Here is an 18,371-nt window from a genome sequence, read left to right on the forward strand (position 1 = left end):
CCTGAGAAAGAGAAGCGTGGCTCTGAAGGCCTGGTAACAAAGCATTTGGGGTTTTTATCCCTAGTTGCTGTGGATGGTTATTTTTCTTAGAGGGGTGGGCTTCCTTGATTGACAATTAACATTGACAGGACTCAGTGATCCATCATTTGCTTTCTGCGCATGTTTGTTCCTAGAATTCAGTGTGTTATAATGACATTAATGAACTTCTGGGCACATGCATCATATTATAATGATGGTAGAATGAGGCTCAGGTGAGTTGAAGGTCATTGGGGTCTTCAATGGTAGGTATGAGTGACTGGCTTAAACTGGTACCTAATTCTCTGCTTACTTATTTCTTTGTAGAAGTCACTTTTAGCCTAAAAATGCCTTCTGGCTTGCTTAATTGTGGGTGGATTAGGGCAGACCACTTCTAGGATAGGAGAACCTCAGTGTCTTTGCAGGCAGACCCGAAATCCCCTAACTTTCCTGTCTAACTCTTTTCTAAGAGCCATGAACCCCCTTATTATTAGTATGGATGTTGAGGGACAGGAAGTCTCTTCTTCTGTATCTGCTTCCTGCTGAGAAAGGTCATTGTCCCTGCCTACTGGGGTTTCATGGAGCTCTTTCCCTTTCTGCCTCAGTCAGGGCAGGGTCTTGGATTTCCTGCTGAAGTGCCACCTCAGTCCCTAGACAAGGAAAAGAAGATACAAACTTATTATTTAAATCATATATTAATTTCTATTATTGGTTTGCCCATTAAGTGAGTAAAGAGAAAGAGGCTTGGTTAATATATTTCTTAAAGAGTGAAAAAGGGACCTTTGGCCTAAAGTCCCCTACCATGTCAGACTCTAAGGGCCCTGTCTGGCCTAACACCATTTCTGCTAACAATGGGCCAATGACCCTTATCAATAGCCAGAAGATCTGAGTCACCAGTTTCAGGGCAATTATTGGGATTTGAGGGAGAGGGTCTTTTTCCCAAAGAAAGGAGGAAAGAAAACTTAACTAGGTTTACTAAAAAGATTAAGACCTCTGCAAGAGATGTCCCATATCGTTTCCTGCTAAAAGATTAAGAATTTTACAAGTGATGTCCCATATCAGTACTGCTATGTACATTCTCGTATAAGCCTTTGGGCAAACGTATTCTACATTTCTATTGGGTTATGTCTCTGGGAGTTAAATTGCTGGGGTCTATGTTCGAATTTGGTGAATACTGCCAAACAGGTTTTCAATGTGATCATGTTACCAAGGGGTGAAAGTTCCCTTTTTGAGAAACCCAAGCAGGGTCCTTTTCCCCTCAGATGTGGAAATCGATTACCAGACAAAAAGTGAGTGATAACAGTGCAAGCTTTTATTCCAGGGCCAGAGACTGGAGAAGTGGAAACACAGCTCTCAAATCAATCTCTTGTCCCTTGGTGGTAGAGAAGTGACTTTTTAAATAGGATAGTAGAAACGAAAGAGAAGTTGGGTAAATAGGTGGGAAGAATATTCATAAATTTTCCAGCACGAAGGAGGGGCAGTGGCTTTCCTGGAATCAGGGTTCCACCCTCTTTTTTTCTGTTTATGATCTCTTCCCGCCTCTTCATGGCGATCCATCATTAACTGTCGTGGTGCCAGTACTGTGTTATTTAGCGTGGAGATTATATTATAATGAGCTTTAAAATCTTTTGGAGGTCATTTAGAGTTTGACAGTCATCTTGGTTTCAACTGGTTTCAGCTAGTCTTGACAAGTTCTTAACAGCATTCCACAAGCATCAGAGATACAGTGGGAGAGCAGTTCAGCCAGGCCTCTCAGACATCCAGGCAGACCCTGCAAGCCTGTCACGGGGTAATAACTGGACCACATTTCATTCCCTCAACATCTATGGATGTACCAGTTTATTTATCCACTCTGCAGTTGAGGGACATTTGGTTCATTTCCAGTTTTTTATGATTACAAATAAAGCTTCTATAAATATGTGCAGAGTTTTATGTGAATATAGGTTTTCATTTCACTTGGGGAAATAGTAGGAATGGAAATGCTAGGTTGTATGGTGAGTGTATGTTTGCATCCTAAACGAGGCAAACTGTTTTCCAAAAGTGGCCATACCATTTCGCATCTCCACCAGCAAAATCTGAGAGTTTCATTTGCTCCACATCCTCCTAAGTACTTGGTATGGTCAGTCTTTAAGCCATTCTAGTAAGTGTAAAGTAGTATTTTATTGTGGTTTCAATTTGCATTTCCTTAAGAACTAATGATATTGAACATATTTTCATAAGCTCATTTGCCATCTATCTTTGGTGAAGTGTCTTTCCAAATATTTCACCCATTTTTTTAAAAAACAATTGGGCTGTTCTCTTACTATTAAGTATAGAGGGCTCTTCGTATATCTTGGATACAAGTCCTAGCAGATAAATGATTTGCAAATATTTTCTCCTAGTCCGCAACTTATGTTTCCATCATCTTAACGGTATCTTTTGAAAAGCAGACGTTCTTAATTTTGGTAAAGCCCAATTAATTAATTTTTTTCTTTTATAGATTGCACTTTTCATGCCCTTCCTAAGAAATCTTTGCTTACCCTAAGGTTGAAAAGATTATCTCCTATGTTTTCTTCTAGAAATTTTATGTTAGAGTTTACATTTAGGCCTATGATCAATGAACCTATATTAGCAAACTTCAGAAGGCTATTTAAAAAGGGTTTCTGATAATATACATTTGAAAGGGGTCACTGGTTATGTCTAGTAAAACACTGAAGCTGTATAAGGAAGGTCATAGTTTCTCTACATAGTGAACAGTTAAGGATTTCAGCTAATTCAGAGTTTATCTTTCAGAATACATGACATGAAGTTCTGGGGATTGTGGGGGCTGCTTCCCTCTTTGTATCCTCCGTTTGATAGATGTACCATCTACGGTAGATGTACCATCTATTTAGTAGGCTATAATAAGCCCTTTCAGGCTATTTACATAATTTCACATAGTCTTGGCTTTCTCTCCTCCTCAGAGGCTCATTTGTTTGAACTTTCATAAAGTTAAGAGTTGGAGGGAGGGCTATTTAATGTAATATGACAAGCAAACCCTAAGTAGCATAACAAAGACATAGTGAGTTCATCTCGCAATCAAGATAATTGACTTGTAATTAATAACTTTTAATAACTGCCCACCAATGTCCAGGATCCATGTGAACCAATAGAAGGATTTGTCTCTCTCCGATGGAGTGAAGAACCTGGGATATTTCTTTAATTTTTATGGGTATCTTTTTCTATCTACCTGGAGCCAAGTTAAAGTTCGTGATTTATTTTTTTCTTCCCTTATAGAGGCTCCTTAGTTTGTAGAGCTTTGATGGCATCCCTACTTGCACTGAGCCTCGTTCTGGAATCCCCACAGATTTAATATGGGCCTCCCAAGTTCAAAATTCCCCATTCCAAGGATTAGACCTAGATAAAAGACATAAAACCAAATGTTCCTACAGGTGAGGAGTTCTCTGTACTCCAAAGCAGTCGACCAACATGCACACTATGTCAGGTGGTATCCATGTCTCACATAGTCATTAGAGGAGGGAAATTTTTATAGCATCTAGCATGCTGTGTCCCAAAGGTGGAATACTCAGCCATTAGAGAAATTTAGAGACAATACTGAAATCCGTTGTGCGCCAACTACTGGGTGGTCATGGGTCACCACTACAAAAGATGTTTGAAGGAGAGAGCTATGGTGGAAAGGGGCAGGCAAGAGGAACCTTCCTGATATGCAACAATAAACTATGTGGTAAGCAAGGTAAAGACTTAAGAATCCATAGTATTAGACCAGCAGTCTCCCTTTTCACACAGGTTATTTATCTGGCATCTCCGCACAGTCCTATGAAACTTCTTTGTGATTTTCATCTTGACTACCACACAGTAACCACCTCTACTTTCTAGGCTAAAGCTGCCATGGGGCTTTCATGGTCTCTATGAATTGTATCCAGATTTACTTGTTTGCTGTCAGTTTTGATGTAGTTGTGATGTGTCATCTGTATCCTCAAGGATGGTCTGGAGCCCCACAGAACGAGTCCTGGGGATGGTCAAGAGAACATCATAGGGCTCGTTCCATCTGGGTTCTTTCTTAAAATTCCTGCTTGTCAAAAAGTTTTTAGGTTTTGCTTAGGAACATAGTTTTGCTTCTGTCTCACCAGAGCTTTGGAGGTTGTAAGGGATGTGCAGTTTGTAATTTACAGACATGTTGGAAAAGCTGTCCTATAAAAAGAGAACATTAGTCTGAGTTTAGATATAGTCTGCTTTAAGATCCTAGAAAAAGTAAAGCAAACTAAACCCAAAACAAATAGAAGAAAACACAAAGTAAATATCAGAGCAGAAATAAATGAAAGGGAGAATAGAAATACAATAAGTTTTTTAAAGCTGTTCTTTGACAAGATCAACAAAATTGACAAACATCTAGCTAAATCGATTATGGAAAAAGGGACAAGACTTAAATTACTAAAATCGGGAATAAAAGAGGGATAATAAAAAGAATTATAAGGAAATACTGTGAACGATTGTATGCCAACAAATTAAATAATTTAGATGAAATGGACAACTTTCCAGAAAGACACAAACTATACAAACTGTCTTAGAAGGAAATAGAAAATCTTAAACCTGTAATAAATAAAGGGCTTGAATTTATAATAATAGTAATAATGAAAAACTTCTCACAAAATAAAAAAGCCCAGGACCAGATGACTTCACTGGTGAATTTTACCAAATATTTAGAATTAGCACCAATCCACTCAAAATCTAACAAAACATAGAAGAGGAAGAAACACTTCCCAACTCATTCTATGATGCCATTATTACTGATACCCAAACCCAGCCAAAATGTTATAAGACAAAAAAAAAAACTGCAGACCAATATTCCTTGTGGATATGGTCTCACACACACACATATGCATGCACACACACACACACAATTCAACAAAATACTAGCAAACCAAATCTAACAACAGTATTATTACCAAGATCAATTGGGATTTTATCCTGGGATGCAAGGATGGTTCAACACCCCAAAATCAACCAATGTAATATATCATATTACTTGAATAAAGGACAAAAACCATATGATCATCTCAGTAGATGCAGAAAAAGCACTTGACAGTCTTTAACACCCTATTGTGATAAAAATATGCCATAAACTAATAAAGAAATATCAAATGGCCAATGAGCATATGAAAAGACACTCGTTATTAGCTATCATAGAAATGCAAATCAAAACCACAGTGAGATACAACTTCATACACACTGGGGTAGCTATAATCAAAATGGTGGAAAATAACGTGTTGGTGAGGATGTGGAGAAACTGGAACCCATATACATTGTTGTTGGTAATATAAAATGGTGTAGCTATTTTGGAAAACAATTTGGCAGTGCCTTAAAAAAATTAAACATAGAGTTATTATATGTCCAAGAAATGTGAAATCATATGTCCAGAGAAAACAGGTACATGACTGCTCCCAATAACTATATTCATAATAGTCAAGAGGCAGAAACAATCCATATGTCCATCAATTGATGAATAAATAAAATGAGGTCTTCCCATGCAGTGGAACATTATTCGGCCATTTAAAAGGAACGAAACACCTATACATGCTACAACATGGATGAAACTTAAAACATTGTGCTAAGTGAAAGAAACCAGATATAAAAGTCCACATATTATATGATTCCATTTTTATGAAATGTCCAGAATAAACAAATTCATAGAGGAAGAAAACAGATTAGCTGATGATGGCTGGCAGGCGGGGATGAGGTCAGGGTGGAGAAGGACAACGGGAAGTGATAGTTAATGGGTGCCACCCATATTCGGCATGATGAAAACATTCTGGAATTAGACAGTGGTAATGGTTGTACAACTCCGTAACATATTAAAAACCACTGAATTGTACACTTTAAAGGGGTAAGCTTTATGGTATGTGAATTATATCTCAATGTTTTAAAACCCCGGCAAGTCATGGAATCAGTGTGATATACAGTGCAGAACAGAGTGGGACTTATTACCTTTATTTGATTGTTTCGTGCAATAATGTTATGAGAGAAGCAGAGCACGAAACTCAGTAGATTTTAGAAATAGACTCTGCAAAAGTTTACGGAGTTCTTGCCATCCTATTCAACTGTGCCAGTTGCTTCAGCATGTGAACGCTGAATGGTGCTCAGCTCCTCTACAAGGGTCTTAGAGGCTAATGGGGAGGCTTAGAAGAGGACACAGTGGACTGACAGCCCCAAGAGGGTTGGCTCCGCTGTGTACGGAGCATTGGGCATCTCTGAGCAGCCACCAGGCTTCCAGTTCTGGATACCCAAGACAAGCCTCCCCGGAAAGAGAATGACTTGGAGAGATGAGGCTAACAGGCTGCCTAGAGGAAGGGCACCTGAATAAATTACAGAATGAAATCACACCTTGATCTCCCAGACCGGGGCCGGGGAAGGCAAGTGCAAGCGCGTGAGGGAGCATGAAGTTGTGCTCCCTCTGTCTGAGGCCCTTGACAAAGAAAAGGGAAGGACTGGGCCAGATTCCTCCGACTCCTGACCTAGTTTAATACAGGTTCCTCTAGGCAATGGGGACAGGGGTGAGGACGCTGTAAGAAACAGAAAAACTCAAACATAAGAATTGTCACATAATGGGTTTTATCAGAGAGTAAGAAAACAAGAGGAAGGGAAAACTTTTTAAAAGTACAACCTGGGTGGGAGCAGATGGTCCTTGTTCCACTTCAGTAAAGCGAAGAAGAGCAGAGGCACAGCCTGGACCGCGTGGGCCCTGATGAGATAACAGGGCCTAGCTTAGTACCAAGTGACAGGAAAGGACAGCATCTTGCACAAACACCAGAGCATGACGGTTGTCTCATGTCATGGGAATAGCAACATGGAGGAGACACAGCCAAGCCTGCAAGGATGAGAAGAGACGTAAGTCTGGGATATGGTGGACACAGTAGGAAAAACCCAGTTTTTGTGATAGGGGCAGATTAGAATAACAATTATTCTGTGACCATGTTTATTATTAGCTGTGCCTCCCAGACTCTTTCCCTCTGAATCTGTAGGCCCTGGGAAACTGAGGTTACACAGACTACAAAGCGACATGCTAGAAATGACCCAGGAAAATACAGAGTTCTGGGGAAATGGAGTGTGTTTCAAAAGAGGAAAAGGCAGCATCGGCTTGGAGATCAGGAAAGATTTTACTCACATAGCGGCGTATAACTTCAAAGAATGTGAAAGTATTTAAAAATTGTTTTCTAATCACAATAATAATATAAATTTAGTTTGATAAGTACAGAAACACGCAAAAAAGGAAAATCACAAATTATTCTACTACTCCAATAAAACCACCATTAACATTTGAAGAGTATATCTTTGTTCATTGTATTTATTTATTTATATCTATATCTACCTAAAAATATATCTATAAATATCAATAGATATATAGATATGAAAGTGCATGTGTTTGTGGAAATATGCACATACATACAGATGTATGCATATCTATTTCAAAACAAAAGTTGTGGTCGATAAGGATTCTGACGGGGGAAGTAGAAGGTAAGAGAGAACAGGCACTGGCAGAGAAAAGCAAGCACAGAGAGGGAACAGCCAAACCAGTTTCTAGAGAAATCACAATGGGCACAGTACACATAACACTTGGCCACCTCGCTGCTTGTGATTTCCCTCTGATCAGCCATACCGCACTGGGCAACAGGCCCAGGTTACTAGGCTAACATTTTTAATGGTTACTTTAATACTAAACATTCTTGAAAGACTTTTCTGACCCTTATAAAGGGAAATAGTAGAAGGACTTTGATGGCTAGCACTTGACTGCTGATTCACTGAGTGAACTTGGTCAGGCAGATAATCTTTCTTTTCTGGTTTTCCCTGAAACAGGGCAGGCAGGTTTCTGTCTCTGAGCAAGAGCATCAGCATAAGGAGAGTCACTCAGGGCCACCAATGTGGGTGACGTGTCTGTTTGCATAATTTTTTTTTCTCCCAGAACTATAAAAGTAATTTATCCATCCATCTCTGGCAAAAGAGACCATTATCCTGTCCTTAATGTGATCTAATTTAGATGTCAACTACATTTATGAGCCCTCAATTCATTATGCTATCAAGATAAACAGATAGTGCCCCACACTCAGCATGAGGGCAAAGTGATATGTAGAGCCTAGAGATCAGTCAATAAAAACCTATTTGCAGTGCCATTGAGCATGGCAGGGCCTCCCAGAGGAGGCGCCTCATTCTCAGAGAATCAACGGACTATAAAAATAGTCTTAACTCATTGTTGAGACAGAGTGGAGAAAGCAGAGAGGAAATCCCAAAGCAGTGGAGGAGAAGTGAGGGAGGTTCTTTTCAAAAGTGTCTAAATGGTAAACGATCAAGAGAAGCCACAGGCTGAAGTAGCTGAAATGCAGCCAACATCACTGAACTCAAGTACTCACCTCTGCAAAGAGATAGCCAGAGCCATTTGACCAGTATTACTGGAGGCCTCCTATGTGCAGAATAACACCAGGTGCTGTGGGTGAAAATCTAACAGAAGTTCTGCTGCCAGGGTGCTTGTAACCCAACGTTCGTGCACAACCACAGTACTCAACATCAAACCAAGTGTCAGGAACCAGCCTGGGAGCCCAGAAAATAGTGTTGACCCTTTCCCCAGGAAAAAGCTGTTCACCTGCGATAAGCAGAAAGCTTTTGCTTTCAGTAATCAATTCTGTTTCTATGTAATCTAGTCTCATACCTGCATAAAGACGGATTATAAAAATAAGTCAATCTTTTTAGTTATATAGATTATACAAGATTACAAATTTTCTAACTTTTAAAATCAGGATATAAACCACATAAAACTGAATATTAAAAAGACTAAATTTGCCCTACTCATTCTCTACTGACAGATTTAGTAACAACATTTGTGGGATATAAAATTATATAAATTTTTAAGAAGAGATGGTTGTTTTGTTAATCCCAAAACTAACTGCCTTCCATACCAGGCAAAGAGGCAGGAAGGCTTCAGCTAAGTTAGGGAAGTTCTGTGCCCACCACCCCATACACCCATCTCCCCAACGACCCTCCCCAAATAACTAAGAGGAAGAACAAAAAGAAATTTTGAGTTGCAATAAATCCAAGATCTATTTTTCAGTGACAATCTCATAGTTTTGGGTTTGAAAACATTGTCAGTGAAAACAGTCTTGTGTCAAGTCTAAAATGATGTAAATGTATTTTCTTATTTGCTCTGTTTGAATGCTTTCCTGTACAAATGATCCTCTCAACGTCACTGCATAAAGGAATCAGGCAAATCTGGGACAGTTTGGTCAGAGCATGGTATGATGAGCACAGTATGAGAATGAAATCTCATCTCTGCCACATATTTTCTCCTAGATCACAGGGCTGGCCCCTCACCATTCAGTCCTCTGCTCAGATGTCACTGGTTGGATGTGGACAAAGGAGGGAGTCACATCAGGGATTTGCCCAGGTTTCATATTTGGCTAATGGGATGGACAGCAGTTCCACCAACCAAGTCAGGAGAAACTGCAGGCTTATGGGGAGGTGGGGGAAGGAGAGGGGGATGGAGAGGAGAGAGATGATTAATTCAGCTCACTTATGGACATTGTTGTGCAATCCGTGATGTCCAAAACATAACTGAATATACAGTTCTGGAGCTCAGGCAAGAAATATGACACAGAGAAGCGAACATCAATACAGATGAGCAAAAAATCATAAAGGTACATGAGATTATCCCAACAGAAGGGACGAGAAGCAGAAGGAAAGAGTGAGCATAGAATCCTGAAAAACACCAATATTTAAGGGACAGAGGAAGTAAATTCAGTGACAGTAAGGAAAAATGGCCAAATTGGAGGGAGAACCAAATGAAAGGTGTCAAGGGAAGATTTATGGTGTCAAATAAGATAGAGGAGTCAAGGTATGGGCTGAGAAACTGGGTTATGTCCATCGAATTATGTCCTTCACTACTGTAGTTTCTGTAGTGCGACAGGAATAGAAACAGTGGGTGAACGGGAGGTGGGGGTGGGGTGGATGTGGAGATAATGTGTACACTTTTTTCCTCCTAAGTCAGGGAGAAAAAAAATAGAGCAACTAGAGGAAGGACAAATTGGCTAGGAAGGGATTTTTTATAAGTAGAAGAGTCTTGAGTATGAGAGGCCTACAGCGAGAGAGAGAGCACAAAATTACAGATGGGAGAGCAAATAGCTGGTGGATTAGGTAGAGAGCACAGAGGATGACTGGTGTTCAACAGGAAGAGGATACTCGAGACCAGAAGAAACGACTGATATGAACGCAGGTAAGTCTAGAGGTGGGAACAAGAAGGGAAGAAGGTGACAGAATTTCTCAATGCTCTCACTGAAAAGGGTTAGTGGGGATGTGGGGAATGGAAGGTGAGGCTGAGCAAAGATCAATAAAAGGGTGAGTTAGAGCGGGATTCAGGAAACTTGGAGGTCTAGAGAAGAAAAGTGATTTGTTTGAGGTCGCATTACTATTACTGCTTAGGAATATAGCAGTAAGAGGAAGGGGGCTGGTTTGCAGAGGGGAACTGACGTGTACTGAGTGTCTAGTAGGTCCCAAGCACTGTCCTTGGTGTTTTATATAAGATTATTTAGATCACACAATGCAATCCAATAAGGTACTAATATTATTGATTAAAAAAATTTGAGGTTCCAAGAGGTTGAATAACTTGGTCAAGGTCATAATGCTAATACGCATTCGTATCTGTATCTTTTGGCTCCATGCATGGTAGCAATCCTGGGGCCCCAAGCCAGTCCCCTTTCCACTCAACCATATTTTTTCTCCTTGGCACTTGTTAAAAAGAATGATGCTACCCCGAACAATAATAAATAATACTAAGTGCATCAGTGGAAAAATCAATGTTGGGGTTTTACACATCATTTAACCCTTCCAAGAGCCTAATGGGTAGGTCCTATGACTGTACAAATGAAGAAACTGAGGCACAGAATGATTAAGTAACTTGCTCATTATCACAGAGGTAGTAAGAAGCTATGCTAACCAGAGTCTGTGGTCTTAAACACTCCTGTACTGCCTCTTATGCAATTTAAAAGGTGGTTGTGACTTCTCCCCCTCTGGAGAGTTTTGAGATTGCATTTAAGAACTATTCGTCCTAAAGGGCAGAGGAAGATACCTTCAGACTTAATGTTCTGGCATGTATAAATTGTGAAAGATAAAAACGTGAGCAGAGGAACATGGTGGTCTGATAGGATTATCAGCTGCTCCTTTTAGGGGGGAAAAAATAGCATTTCTTATAAAACACTTGAATGAGCAGTCCAGGGAGGGGCCCAATTACTTTTTGCCAAGAGAGACTTTTTTGTGTGCTTAAAAGCTCCTACCTTTCAGGCAAGTTTTAAAACCCACAATTAATGTGCTTGGGAAGTTAACGAGCAGCGTAAATACTATTCCACGATCCTGCAAAGTGTAAAAGGTACAGAGTTGTAACATTATGAGTAGCCCTTCAGGGCAGTACTTTATGATGGTCTGGACCCTAGCCAATTCTCTCTGGGGACCGGTCTGTAAGGACTACTGCTGCTTCGAAGCGGTGGTCCTTGTCAAGGTGGTAGAGGGATAATACTACTGCATGTAGCGGCCTCCCAGATCCTTAAGACCAAGGATGTGGCCTCAATACAAAGACTAATGAGCTACATACTGAACAGTTTTTAATTTTCTGGCTGAGTAATACTGATATTCCCGTTCTAATCCATTCTGCTTCACTATCGAGTACCTCAAATGTATTCTGCTCTTGTCAACACCCTGTTCCAAAAGCTTCAAGGGCCACCTAACAGAATATTGTTCGTTCTTTAATTAGCATTTAAAGTTCTCTCCAGTGTAGCTTAAACCTACTTTTCATCACTCTCTCACACTGCTTTAGTCATAAATTTTTGCCTTTTCCCCGGTCACTGCCCTCCATGTCAGAACTACAATCCCAGAGTTTATCTATATTCTTCTGCCCAGTTTCCTTTCTGTAACATTCTCCCAATTTATTTACATGCTAATCATCCTTCAAAGCCTACTCAAATGTCAGCTCCTAGAAGCCTCCTTTGTAACTGCTCACTATGATATCTACCTGAATTTCCATTCAAAGCATTTATCAGACTGTCTTTGATGTTTTTCTACACCTGTTCCTTCTGTCTAATCAATTATAAATTACTGTAGGGAAGTCTTTAACTTCTGAGTCCAGTACAGTAGGGAGCACAATAGCACAATATACATGATCAGTAATTGCTGAAGGTGATTCTGAACTCTGGTTTTAAAATATCCATAGATATTGCCAATTTTCTCAAAAAATATTTTAGACGAAATTCCACAAAGATCACAGTATTTTTAAGGGTGTAAAAAATAGGGTAATGCAGCTTTAAGCTGGGCCTCTACCTACAGAGACATCTGAGTTTAGAAGTCCATTTCTCTTACAGTAGATATGATCATGTGTAGACTACTACTTGAATGTGTTAAGTTCCAAAGGCTCTTTAAAGAGGGGAAATTAGCAAAGCAGGCAAATACTTCTTGTGCTGCCTTTCTTTCTATGAACTACTGTTGGGTTAATTTAATACACGAGAACCCAAATAATTTTTTTAACTCTTCTGCATCAATTCTACTTCAAAATGACACAAAGTATGGAGAATGAAATAAAATGTGTTGTATATTTGTTACCAATTATCTCTATATTATGAAAGATGTAATAATAGTTTGTCAGTTGTCACTGCTGCATCTTACAACGCGATGCAGAATAAAGTGTAGCAGAATGGTCTTCATAAAATAATCTGCATTATCTGATTACTTCAGATATTTAACATCATTTATCAAGACTTTGGTTTCTGCATACTGATAGAAAGAGATCATTTCTCACACAAATAAGGCAGGGTCTGGCTCTTTCCATGTGATGTATAGCACAGGAATTTTTCAAGCAATAGCTAACATATTTCATGCCAGGCACTGGGCTAACACCCTACATGTATCTCGTTAACTAACCATCACTACTATTATCCTCATTTTACAAATGGAAGTGCTTTTGAGAAGTACAACCCAAGGTCATGGCTAGTATGTGGTCAACCTGGGACTCGGGTCAGCCTGACCCTAAATCTCATTCTTTAGAAATCAGCAAATTAGCTAACATTTTGATTTATAAAAATCTCCTTCCAGAATGAATATGCTTTGGTCACTGCTGCTATTAGCCTTTGTATTTACAAAATAAAGAGACTGACTGACTTCTGGTTTACCTTCAGATTCAAGTGTGTCAGGCTCTTTCAACGTTTTAATTATCTTAAATGAGTCCGTGATTATCCCTACTTATCTCTGAAGCCTTCTAGTTACTGCATCGGCTATGTCTTTTCTTCATTTAACATTATTTGGTTCCTATTGATCTCAAAAACGGAGTTCAAGGAGATATCGGCATGAAACAGACAAAATATGTGCCTTCAAGGAACTGAAAGCATTACATATAATCAAGGTGAGGTTCTTCATTTATCAAACATAGCGTGAATGTTTCCTCCATGCGTTTTAACTCAATTATGAGACAAAAGATTTTCAAAATCCTAAGTCCACGGCACATAGTTCTTCCTATCTGTATGACAGAGCACCTGGCAATCCACCTCGTTTTGTGGTTATGAGATTCTAATTTAGTCACAGATATAGTCCCCACGCGACGGTCGTTGATGCTTTGCATCAATTCGCCCAATAGTTACTGATTATCTACTCTACGAACAAATCAAGGGTTCTGTCCCCGTTAAGTTCACTGTCACGAGGGGCCTCTGACACTTTTTTCCTCAGAGAAACCTCCCCTGATCTGGGTGAGGTCACGGCTCCAGTGACCCGCAATTAATGGCTGCCCCTCTTTACAGTGCAAGCTCCATGGCTCCATCGCAAGCCCGACCGCGCGCGTTCGTGGCGGATGTCCACTAAGGGAGCCGAATGGATCGAGCGATCCGTCGGCCCACCGCCGCCGTCGCGCGGGAGAGCAGAACCGCGCTCTCACTTCACCTGCAGCCTCCCACGGACTGGCCGCAGTCAAAACACCGCATCCCCAGCTCTGCCCCACCCGCGCTCGGGACACGGTGTTCGCGGTGCTGGCCGCCGCCGCCTCCGCCGCCCGAGCGGAAAAGGGCGAGAGAAATCTGAGCTACCTCCTAGACAGAAGCCAAACGCCCTCAAACAACCTATCTCAAAACCGAGCGCTCACCTCTGACGTGAACCCTTCGCGAGATCCGGGGATACAGGGCCGCCAAGCGTCGCCCCAGCCAATCCGGAACCCGCTCCGGGCCGCCCCACCCACGGCGCACACGCACACACCAACCGGGCCGGCCCCGGCTTCTGATTGGCTGGAGCCGGCTGTGGGCGGGACGGGGAAAGGAGGCCAGACTGCGAGCGCCGGAGGGGTCTTGAAGCTAGCTGGTTGGAGTTTTGTGGGGCCCTGTCTGTTTTCGGTAAGTGAAATAAGGAGGAATATTGGGAGCTGGGGATGCCCGACAGTGGGGCGGGAGGAAGTGGGGCCGCGCTCGGCTGAGCTGAGAGCACTTTGGGAGAGTTGGGGATCGCGGGCCTGGGAGTGGAGCGAGGCCTGGAATGAAGTGGGCGAAGTATCACTGGCGGGTCTCGGCTGGACCTCGTGGTTCAGGGAGGTGGGAGATCCAAAGACAAGGCCTGATGCCCTGTCGGGTGAGGAGATACGGAGCCGACGAGAAGATGAAGCCGACACTTGTGGAGCGAATCGTGGCCAAGGGAAGACTGGCAGTTAGGGGCGTCATGAGTGACCCGTGGAGGGGGCTGGGGCTGGGGCTGGGGCTGGTGCTGAGCCGGCGCCGGGAAACCGGTAGCACGGACCGTACCCCGAGCGTGGGGCGGAGTGGTGGATGAGGACGGATTGGGACGGCGAGCGCCCCGCCCAGGCAGTCCCAACAAGGTCACAGAAAGAGAGAGAGGAGGAAGGTGGGAAGGTTGAGGGGAGAGCGTCAAACCACACGACCTTCCTCTTCTCCCCGACCCCGTGTTTCCACTCACCCACCGCGACCCTCTCTTTCGAGCCCTAGGAAGGTGAGAAGGCCTCAGTGACGGAATTTTAATTTCTTCCGGGTAGAGATTACAAAACATAGCAAATGAGTCTGCACTGTAACTCGCCCTTATCTTATTACCGGCGTGGGAAGCGATTGTTTCCCCTTTTGGGGTAATCCGCACCAAAGGCATGTGTGCTTCGGGAGGTACCCAGGCACTTTCGAGTTAGGATGAAAAGTTCTGACAGATTGAAGCGGTACCAGGCCCCAGCATGAAAACCTGTTTGAGTCCTGTAAACCAGAGCTTCTCTTACTTCGTGTGCACCAGAATCACTTGAAGGGGGCTTCTTAAAATACACGTTCCTTGGGCCCTGTCCCAGACTATATGAATCAGAATCTTCAGGGCGGGGCCTTGGCAGCCATTTTTAAACAAGTCTACAGGTGACCGATGCGAAATTGACACCATTGTTAGTTTGTGATACCAAAATGACAGGCTGTGATGATCCTTCAGTCGGTTGCATCGCCCGATGCTGGGCAGCTCATCTTCCCTTATGCCTCTTCTCGGTAGGTTCCTATGCATTTGGAAAGGTCTTCAGTAGTATCTTACTTGGTGTACAGAGTAATTTGTGTATTCCAAACTGGCTTTGAATATCTGGTTACTGGTGCCTTTTTTTGCACTTTTGGACCTTCAGACAGAGTCTGGGTCAATTGCTGTGGGTGGATGAGGAAATGATAATAAAGGAAAATCTACAAGTGGTGCTAGTGAAAAAAATATTTTAAAATCACATTTGAAATTGTTGCATAGATCTCTGGGAGAAGAAACTCTAATTTTAGGCATGACTTAACCTATTTTTTTACAATTCAAAGAAAGAGATGCCACCCCAATAAATTTAATTTAAACAATGACATTGAATTGTACACTTGAAACCTATATAATTTTATTAACCAATGTCACCACAGAAAATTTAATTAAAATAAGAAATGCTGGCCTCTGTTAAGGAATGGATTTTAATATTTTTCAGATTAAAAATGTACCAACATCATGAGATTGATAAGTTGGCAATATATTGTCAATCAAAAGAATGCTGGACTGTGTATCAGAACTGGGTTCTAGTCCTACCCTGCCAGAAATGAATTCCTGCTGTTGAGCAATTTATATAACCCTTCTTAACCCTTTTTTCCATCTGTAAAATAAGGCTGTTGGCATGAATTAATCATCTTGGTTGTTATTCTTAAATTATTTGATTTATAGTTACTGACTCTGATACTTTAAAAGCTAACCATTTTCAGTTTAGGCGGCTGTAAATCATGAATGCTTGGGAAACTTCTAGGTGGTAATTAGGAAGAGAATTATCAAAATCTTATATTCAGGAAGTGTTATAAATATAACACTGTAAAAATCAATAAGGTTGTATAAAATATAATTTGATATAAGTGTTTTTAATATTTTTATTTATCTTGAAATGTTCATATGAAGTGTCCTGGTTCAGAGATAAATTATCATTAATCACTTAAAGCAAATAATGACCACATGGCCCCCCCCATGCCCTGATTCTTAACCCCAGGTACTGCTTTCTGAAAGCCAGATCAAATTTCCAACCCATAGAAACTTTAGAGTTTGTATCATAGGTGACAAATGGAGATCGATGGATTTGCTTCTGTTCTTTCATATACATGGCAGAGACCACCATCCCCCTCCCTTCTGAAAGGAGTGGGGGAAAAAACTTGCTTTATAGACCTCTTGGACAATTACAGTGATCCAGAATGAGAGTTAGAGGAAAACCTACCTCCTCTCTTGCTTTTAAAGACAATTCTCAAATTAAGGCAAAGGAAGAAAACATGCTTTTATATCTGCCAAAGAAGGTGCTAGTTTTTAAAAATGGACTGTGATATATAATAGTTTTGTCTTTTGTGGTTGCAAGAAATTGAGACCTACTCAGGTTATCATTTCTTCTTTCATGGTATAAGAATAAAAAACAAATAAGCACTTAGGCATATACAGTTTGGCATTTTTTAACTGACTGATTAAACTCTACAAATGTATATCATTGTTATTGTTTTTCACTAAATATTTCTAAATAAATTACCTGAGAATAATTTTAATTATTGAAAAATATTACTTTTAAATTTATTCAACAAGCATTTTGTAGTGTACTTACTATATGCAAAGCATTTTGCCAGGCAATGGAGAGAGAAACAAGCAGGGCAGATTATCAAAATCTTATAGCAAGTGTAGCCTCCTGACTTTACAGATTCTAGCAAGAAAAACAGTTAAACAGGCATTTATAAGAAAGTTATTATAGAGAAAACATAGAGTTCTATGGGACTGCATAACCAAGACACTTATCATAAACTTATAGGAGATCAATTAAGATAAGAACCTGAAAAATTGGAAGAGTTAGCCAGGAAAGAGTATATGAAGGAAATGGAAAGGGAGGAAAAATGGAAAGGGAATCAGCTTGTGCAAAAGCTTGGAGCTCTAGAGAGCATCTATAAAAAGTTTAATGTGATTCTCATGTGGCTTTGGCAAGGGAGGTAGAAGGAGAATTGTTGATAAAAGTTGTGCCTTTGAGAAGTTTATGATTAGTTATGAGGGCAACTAATAAACGTATACTTACCTAAAATAAACACAATATTTAATCTCCATCTAGTCCATTTACGTAGTTTCTTGAAAGCCAATTTCAAATATTTCTCTGTGAAACTTCCCAAACCTACTTTAGCTAAAAGATATCACACTAAATTCAGTTCTCATTGTCTCTATTATGCTACTAGCAAGTAATCATACTGTCATATCTTTTTTAAAAAATATAATTTTTGAACCGTTTAATTATTTCAACGTTTATGTCTTATCTTTTTCAATATATAGTGAGTGTTCTGAACCTTGAGCTTGTTAAATCTTGTATATAATAAAAGCTTAGTAAGTAGGGTTTTATTCAATTAGCAGGTAATAGAGTAAAAAAAGAGAGAGTGAGAGAGAGAGAGAGAGAAAGTCTAGTTCTAATCTGAGTTTTCTCGTATCTAGTTGTGTGATACTGCACAACTCCTCTGGATTAAGATTGTTTTCTCTGTCAAATGACAGAATTAGACTCTTCCCAATGGGGATGTGTATTTGGAAGGATGATTTTACTTCTAAACCTAAGCCTCACTTCTATAGAGTTGGATTTTGTTTGAGAGCCTTAACCACTACTAACACCCCTTGAATAGCAAGGTTTTGAATGGGAGCTGTTGTTAGAGAAGCAAGTATGATGCACATGAAAATCTCAGTATTGAAGGTAAGCTTTACATGGGTAGTTGAATGGGCGGTTGACTTGAGTTTATTGTAATTGACGTTGGAAACTTGTGCACTTACATACTGTATTTGACTCCCTTATTTTATCTTTAGGTAAATTTTATAGGCAGTTAAAATCAGCTTAGTGA

At 40.6% G+C, this 18,371-nt stretch overlaps 1 protein-coding gene and 1 long non-coding RNA gene across 4 annotated transcripts in view; one reads left to right on the plus strand and one right to left on the minus strand.

Annotated features, from left to right (window-relative positions):
• Nucleotides 1-607: 607 nt before the first annotated feature.
• LOC105290313 lies at nt 608-14,213 on the minus strand. Of its 3 annotated transcripts, XR_002779687.1 has the most exons (4): nt 14,147-14,213; nt 8,397-8,574; nt 6,656-6,733; nt 614-665 (listed from the first exon to the last, which is right to left on the minus strand). It is a non-coding gene; the product is annotated as an uncharacterized LOC105290313 (long non-coding RNA). The 3 variants fall into 3 exon arrangements; XR_895740.2 differs by lacking the exon at nt 6,656-6,733 and having other exon boundaries at nt 608-665; XR_002779686.1 differs by lacking the exon at nt 614-665 and having other exon boundaries at nt 6,587-6,733.
• A 65-nt stretch (nt 14,214-14,278) lies between these two features.
• HIGD1A (HIG1 hypoxia inducible domain family member 1A) overlaps nt 14,279-18,371 on the plus strand; it is a 9,460-nt gene continuing 5,367 nt past the window's right edge. The window contains exon 1 of the transcript XR_002779688.1: nt 14,279-14,390. The gene's annotated coding sequence lies outside the window, so the exon portion shown is untranslated. The remainder of the gene's footprint in view (nt 14,391-18,371) is intronic.

This window comes from Pteropus vampyrus, unplaced genomic scaffold, assembly GCF_000151845.1.
Source record: "Pteropus vampyrus isolate Shadow unplaced genomic scaffold, Pvam_2.0 Scaffold35, whole genome shotgun sequence".
Taxonomy (NCBI): Eukaryota; Metazoa; Chordata; class Mammalia; order Chiroptera; family Pteropodidae; genus Pteropus; species Pteropus vampyrus.